The following is a 7925-nucleotide window of genomic DNA, read 5'->3' on the forward strand; positions in this document are numbered from 1 at the left end:
AAATCAAGCCTAAGCTGGGAGACAGCTTAAGTGGATTCAGTCCTGGAGCACAGAAGAGCCAGATGTTTGTGCTAGGGGGATTCTACACAAAACATATTATAGATAAAGCAGAATTTTTTTAAATGTGCGCAGTTACAACCCCAAAACAAAGGCAGGAGCTGAAATCCTAATGCATTCTCAGCCCCTCTCCCTGTCCCTGAGTGTGTTTCTGGTTTGTGTTTCAGATGCAGGTGACGTTGGAGGACATCACTGTCTCTTTCTCCCAGGAGGAGTGGGAGTATTTAGATGAAGGGCAGAAGGAACTTTACAGGGAGGTGATGAAGGAGAATTACGAGACCCTGATGTCTCTAGGTAAGGATTTCCTGTTATTCTTAAAATCTCTTCTCAGGCAGATTAAGGACTGACTGGCAGCAGGTGAGTCTCAGTCCAGGAAACCCGAGTGACTGATAATGAGTGATGGTGAGATGACCCACTCTATATACAACGCAAGCAAGCAAGAGGGAATCAGCAACACAAACCAAGCAACACAACAGAAGACATGATAAGCACGCAACTATGGAATCCACTACCAAACGTCACAAAAACAACGCATGGCCTAACCAACTTCCAGAAATCATTAAAGACCAACTTGTTCAAAAAGGCATACCAAAACGATCCGACTTAAACACCAGAAACATGCAACACAACAAAACCTAATTTACTTAATTTACTATACCACCCTTGAACTCTAATGCAATACCACTCTGTATTTCTCCTACCGGAATTGGCGATCGCCATCACGGCACTATGTAAGCCACATTGAGCCTGCAAATAGGTGGGAAAATGCGGGATACAAATGCAACAAATAAAGAAATAAGTGGACCATGGATGGACCAGGAGGCGAAGCCTTAGGCTGAAGGAAGTAAAGCTTATTGAAGGACCCGACATGGTCCGTGTTTCGGCAAAGTGCCTGTGTCAGGGGTCAAAAGAAATATATGTATTAGTATATAGTAAAAACATCAAATCAATTATAAAAAAAACAGTACACAGATACCATAGGATGTTCTCATAAAAAGATTGCTTCCTGTATGATTCAGCCACAAAGATATTCCAAAACAGATAAGCTGCCATAGTGAAAATAACCTCTAAAAATGTGGAATAAATAAGCATCTGAAACAAAACATCATATATGGGGGCCCTTAAACTAAAGCTTAGAGAACCCCATTTTATATCTATGGACCCTTCTTAGCAGCACGAGCTAAGCTTTAGTAAAATGGTCCCATGGTGAGGAATTGCTCAGCACCTCTAAAATATTTATACAGTGTCCATGTGTATGATAAAGCTAAAAGCCAGGGAAATCTTGCCTCCACAATTTTTTTGAACACCTGAATAAACACGTATGTGTAGTGTATCTAGATTTTCGGAACGCTTTTGACAACGTCCCTCATGAGAGACTCCTGAGAAAATTAAAAAGCCATGAGATAAAAGAGGCAACATTCTGGTGTGGGTCAGGAGCTGATTAAAAGGTAGATAACAGAGGGGAGTGGAATTAGAAAAGGTACAGAGAAGGGCGATCAAAGTGATCTCACATTAGGAAAAAAAACAGTTTTGGGCTCTTCAGCTTGGAGAAGGGATAGCTTAGCGAGGTTTAAAAAAAAAAGGTTTGGATAGCTTCCTAAAAGAAAAGTCCATAAGCCATTATTAAAATGGACTTGGGGAAAATCCACTTCTTATTTCTAGGATAAGCAGCATAAAATGTACTGTTTTGGGATCTTGCCAGGTACTTGTGACCTGGATTGGCCACTGTTGGAAGTAGGATGCTGGTCTTCGTGGTTCTTTGGTCTGTCCCAGTATGGCAATACTTATGTTCTTATGAGGGATAAGACAGAGATGTACAAAATCCTGAATGGGATAAGAACATAAGCATCGTCATACTGGGAAAGACTGAAGGTCCATCAAGCCCAGTATCCTGTTTTCCAGTAGTGGCCAATCCATGTCACAAGTAAGGTGAGAGTCTGATAGGTACTGAGGGGGAGAGGGATCTTGGGGTGATAGAATCCGAGGATCTGAAGGCGACGAAACAGAGTGACAAGGCGGTGGCTGTAGCGAGAAGGTTGCTAGGCTGTATAGAGAGAGGTGTGATCAGCAGAAGAAAGGAAGTGTTGATGCCCCTGTACAAGTTGTTGGTGAGGCCCCACCTGGAGTATTGTGTTCAGTTTTGGAGGCCGTACCTTGCGAAGGATGTTAAAAAAATGGAAGCGGTGCAAAGAAAAGCTACAAGAATGGTATGGGATTTGCGTTCCAAGACGTATGACCAAAGACTTGCTGACCTGAACATGTATACCCTGGAGGAAAGGAGAAACAGGGGTGATATGATACAGACGTTCAAATATTTGAAAGGTATTAATCCGCAAACAAATCTTTTCCGGAGATTGGAAGGCGGTAGAACGAGAGGACATAAAATGAGATTGAAGGGGGGCAGACACAAGAAAAATGTCAGGAAGTATTTTTTCACAGAGAAAGTGGTGGATGCTTGGAATGCCCTCCCATGGGAGGTGGTGGAGAAGAAAACGGTAACGGAATTCAAACATGCGTGGGATATGCATAAAGGAATCCTGTGCAGTAGGAATGGATCCTCAGAAGCTTAGCCAAAATTGGGTGGCGGAGCAGGTGGGAGAAGAGAGGTTGGTGGTTGGGAGGTGAGGATAGTGGAGGGCAGACTTATACGGTCTGTGCCGGAGCCAGTGATGGGAGGCGGGAAATACTGCTGGGCAGACTTGTACGGTCTGTGCCCTGAAAAAGGCAGGTACAAATCAAGGTAACGTATACACATATGAGTTTATCTTGTTGGGCAGACTGGATGGACCATGCAGGTCTTCTTCTGCCGTCATCTACTATGTTACTATGTTACCCGGCAAGATCCCAAAAGAGTAAAACAGATTTTATGCTGTTTATCTCAGGAGTAAGCAGTGAATTTTCCCAAGTTCATCTTAATATTCCACTGCTCTCTGTTTTCGCTCAGCTGAATGAAAGTGGCACCCCTACTGCTCAGTCACTAATCTTGCTATTTTCCGCACCCTCTACCGGGAATATTGCCATTTCCTCCTCTCTTATCTGGCCACAGGCCCTTTTCCGTCTCTTCAACTCTATTGCTCCCTCATCCACTATCTTCCCTGACTACGATCCTTCCTTTCTCTCGCTCAGCACACTTGATTCCTGATAGTAGTCCAAGACCGACTCACTCTGTCCCGTGAAATGGAAAGATTTTGAAGATTGGTTTTCAGCTCTGTCTTGACCGATAGTGCACTTTGTTTTTGACCAAAGATGACTTTTTCTTGTTCATGTGAAAACAATTTGGAATGTGCAAGGAAGAGGTGGGGCATGTCTTGAATTCGGGAGATAAGACGTCTGGCCAATGTTTTATTTACCTCAACAGAGAACATGTAAACGCATTTCAAGCACATTCTGTAATTTTCTTTAGCTCTGAAAATGAGTTCTAAGCCTAATAAAAAGGGAAACCTCTTACAGCGAAATTGGAAGCTCACCTGTGGGTAGACGTGGACGTATTTCCTGGTCAGGAGACTCCTAGCTTTGCTGAAAAGGGCTCCCTCAGCTGATGAAAAAGCTTGGATGTAGTGATGCATGACCAGTGATGTGATGTGTGTATATTGTATTATATGTTTCTCTTCAACTACATAGATATGTATATGTCTTAATCATTGTGTATCTTAGACAATAATGACTTATACACTCTCCATTTGAAGTGAACCTCTAGTAAAAGTCTCATTTACCTAATACGAATCCAAAAGAATCTGCAGTAATTTCTCAAACAGTCTGTGTTAGTGATTGTGCAGGCTGTACTGGTAAAGCAAAAACAGTCCCGTTACTCCCCTCTTCCCTGCTCCCCTCCTTCTCCTTCCTCGACCTTGTCCTCCTTCAATCTGCCCTCCTCTTACATTTAGTAACATAATAGTAGATGACGGCAGAAAAAGACCTGCACGGTCCATCCAGTCTGCCCAACAAGATAAACTCATATGTGCTACTTTTTGTGTATACCTTACCTTGATTTGTATCTGCCATTTTCAGGGCACAGACCGTAGAAGTCTGCCCAGCACTAGCCCCGCCTCCCAACCACTAGCCCTGCCTCCCACCATCGGCTCTGCCACCCAATCTCGGCTAAGCTTCTGAGGATCCATTCCTTCTGAACAGGATTCCTTTATGTGTATCCCACGCATGTTTGAATTACTACTACTACTTATCATTTCTATAGCACTACTAGACGTACGCAGCACTGTACACTTGAACATGAAGAGACAGTCCCTGCTCGACAGAGCTTACAATCTAATTAGGACAAACAACAGATAAGGGAACATTAAGGTGAGGATGATAAAATAAGGGTTCTGAACAAGTGAATAAGGGTTAGGAGTTAAAAGCAGCATCAAAAAGGTGGGCTTTTAGCTTAGATTTGAAGACGGCCAGAGATGGAGCTTGACGTACCGGCTCAGGAAGTCTATTCCAGGCATATGGTGCAGCAAGATAAAAGGAACGGAGTCTGGAGTTAGCGGTGAAGGAGAAGGGTGCAGATAAGAGAGATTTACCCAGTGAACGGAGTTCCCGGGGAGGAATGTAGGGAGAGACGAGAGTGGAGAGGTACTCCCACAAGAGGGCATTCCAAGTATCCACCACTCTCTCTGTGAAAAAATACTTCCTGACATTTTTCTTGAGTCTGCCCCCCTTCAATCTCATTTCATGTCCTCTCGTTCTACCGCCTTCGTATCTTCGGAAAAGGTTCGTTTGCGGATTAATACCTTTCAAATATTTGAACGTCTGTATCATATCACCCCTGTTTCTCCTTTCCCCCAGGGTATACATGTTACTCCCTTTAGAAGATCGTTGCCTCTCTCAATTCCTCTTCTTCTAAGGCTGACCCTTGGCCCACTTTTCTCTTACAACGCACCGTTCACGGAAGAGAGTGTGTATCAACAACTTGGAAAGCTAAAGGTGGACAAAGCCATGGGACCGGACGGGATCCACCCCAGAATATTGAGGGAGCTCAGAGAGGTCCTGGCGGGTCCTCTTAAAGATTTGTTTAATAAATCCTTGGAGACTGGAGAGGTTCCGAGGGACTGGAGAACGGCGGAGGTGGTACCTCTTCACAAAAGTGGTGATAGGGAAGAAGCTGGAAAATACAGGCCGGTAAGCCTCACTTCGGTTATTGGAAAAGTAATGGAAGCCATGCTGAAGGAAAGGATAGTGAATTTCCTAGAAGCCAACAAGCTGCAAGATCCGAGACAACACGGTTTTACCAGAGGGAAATCGTGCCAAACGAATCTCATTGAATTCTTTGATTGGGTAACTGGAGAATTGAATCATCGACGTGCTATAGACGTAATCTACTTAGATTTTAGCAAAGCTTTTGACACGGTTCCTCACAGGAGGCTCTTAAATAAACTAGATGGGCTGAAGATAGCTCCCGGAGTGGTGAACTGGATTAGGAACTGGTTGACGGACAGACGACAGAGGGTGGTGGTAAATGGAGTTCGCTCGGAGGAGGGAAAGGTGAGTAGTAGCGGAGTGCCTCAGGGATCGATGCTGGGGCCGATTCTGTTCAATATATTTGTGAGTGACATTGCCGAAGGGTTAGAAGGTAAAGTTTGCCTATTTGCGGATGATACTAAGCTTTGCAACAGAGTGGACGCCCGGGAGGGAGTGGAAAGCATGAAAAGGGATCTGAGGAAGCTAGAAGAATGGTCTGAGGTTTGGCAATTAAAATTCAATGTGAAGAAATGCAAAGTGATGCATTTAGGGAGTAGAAACCCACGAGAGACGTATGTGTTAGGCGGGGAGAGTCTGATAGGTACTGAGGGGGAGAGGGATCTTGGGGTGATAGTATACGAGGATCTGAAGGCGACGAAACAGTGTGACAAGGCGGTGGCCGTAGCGAGAAGGTTGCTAGGCTGTATAGAGAGAGGTGTGATCAGCAGAAGAAAGGAAGTGTTGATGCTCCTGTACAAGTCGTTGGTGAGGCCCCACCTGGAGTATTGTGTTCAGTTTTGGAGGCCGTACCTTGTGAAGGATGTTAAAAAAATGGAAGCGGTGCAAAGAAAAGCTACGAGAATGGTATGGGATTTGCGTTCCAAGACGTATGACCAAAGACTTGCTGACCTGAACATGTATACCCTGGAGGAAAGGAGGAACAGGGGTGATATGATACAGACGTTCAAATACTTGAAAGGTATTAATCCGCAAAAAAATCTTTTCCGGAGATGGGAAGGCAGTAGAACGAGAGGACATGAAATGAGATTGAAGGGGGGCAGACTCAAAAAAGATGTCAGGAAGTATTTTTTCACGGAGAGGGTGGTGGATGCTTGGAATGCCCTCCCGCGGGAGGTGGTGGAGATGAAAACGGTAACGGAATTCAAACATGCGTGGGATATGCATAAAGGAATCCTGTGCAGCAGGAATGGATCCTCAGAAGCTTAGCTGAAATTGGGTGGCAGAGCAGGTGGGGGGAAGAGGGGTTGGTAGTTGGGAGGCGAGGATAGGGGAGGGCAGACTTATACGGTCTGTACCAGAGCCGGTGATGGGAGACGGGACTGGTGGTTGGGAGGCGGGAAATACTGCTGGGCAGACTTATATGGTCTGTGCCCTGAAAAAGACAGGTACAATTTCAAGATATGAGTTTATCTTGGGCAGACTAGATGGACCATGCAGGTCTTTTTCTGCCGTCATCTACTATGTTACTATGTTACTCAGGATATCATCCCTCATCTCCTGCCTCTTCTTTAGTCTTCCCTCTCAGGTGGCGTTGTTCCTCTACCTCGGAAACACGCATTGGTCCGCTTCCTACTTAAAAAGCCCCATCTCAACTTCTGTCTTTACTCCAACTTCTGCCCTATCTCCAGCCTTCCTTCCTTCTCCAAAGTGCTGGAGACACTCATTCATTTTCAACTCATCCATCATATTGACCACAGTGACATTCTTCACCCTTTATCAGTCGGGCTTTCGAGCAAATCATAGTACCGAGACACTACTTCTGGCACTCCGTGATCTCACAAAGAAGTAAGTAACTTTCGCAAATCTCTGAAGACACATCTTTTCAACAAAGCCTACAAAGAGAACCCATAACCTTACAAAACTACCTCACCAACCCACTCAACTATTAATGTTCACCTTCTATACTATCCTGCCTACAACCTTCTTCTTCTCTCTTCCCATACTTAATCTTTGTATATTACTAATCGTATCTGATATCCTGTAATGACTATGACATAACAAAACTCTGTAAGCCACATTGAGCCTGCAAATAGGTGGGAAAATGTGGGATACAAATGCAATAAATAAATATTAGTTTAGAAACTTCCCTTCTTAAATATATAAACTTTTAGATCATGTTCCTTATAAAGTGGTGTCTAATAGTGAATAGTTGTGCTCAGATTGCCGTGCATGTAGCTCAGCCATGAAATAGCTTATAACATGCCAATGGGACCCACCATCATAGCACAGTCCTTCCTCCCTACCAATGAGGGAACGTGAAAAACTGTTAATCACTTTTATATGAGCCCGGGCACCAGCAATATTGAAAAAAGGAAAAGAAGAAATTGATGGTGCGAGCAGACTAGCAGCCTATCCATCCACAGGGACGCACCAGACACATAAGCTGAGTACCACTATTATACTCTCAGATTATATATTTTTCTGATTGGTTCTCACTCATACATAGTAATATAGTAACATAGTAACATAGTAGATGACGGCAGAAAAAGACCTGCCTGGTCCATCCAGTCTACCCAAGACAAACTCATATGTGTATACCTTACCTCGAATTTGTACCTGTCCTTTTCAGGGCAGAGACCATATAAGTCTGCCCAGCAGTATTTCCCGCCTCCCAACCATCAGTCCCGCCTCCCATCACCGGCTCTGGTACAGACCGTATAAGTCTGCCC

Source organism: Microcaecilia unicolor, chromosome 1 (assembly GCF_901765095.1).
Source record: "Microcaecilia unicolor chromosome 1, aMicUni1.1, whole genome shotgun sequence".
Taxonomy (NCBI): Eukaryota; Metazoa; Chordata; class Amphibia; order Gymnophiona; family Siphonopidae; genus Microcaecilia; species Microcaecilia unicolor.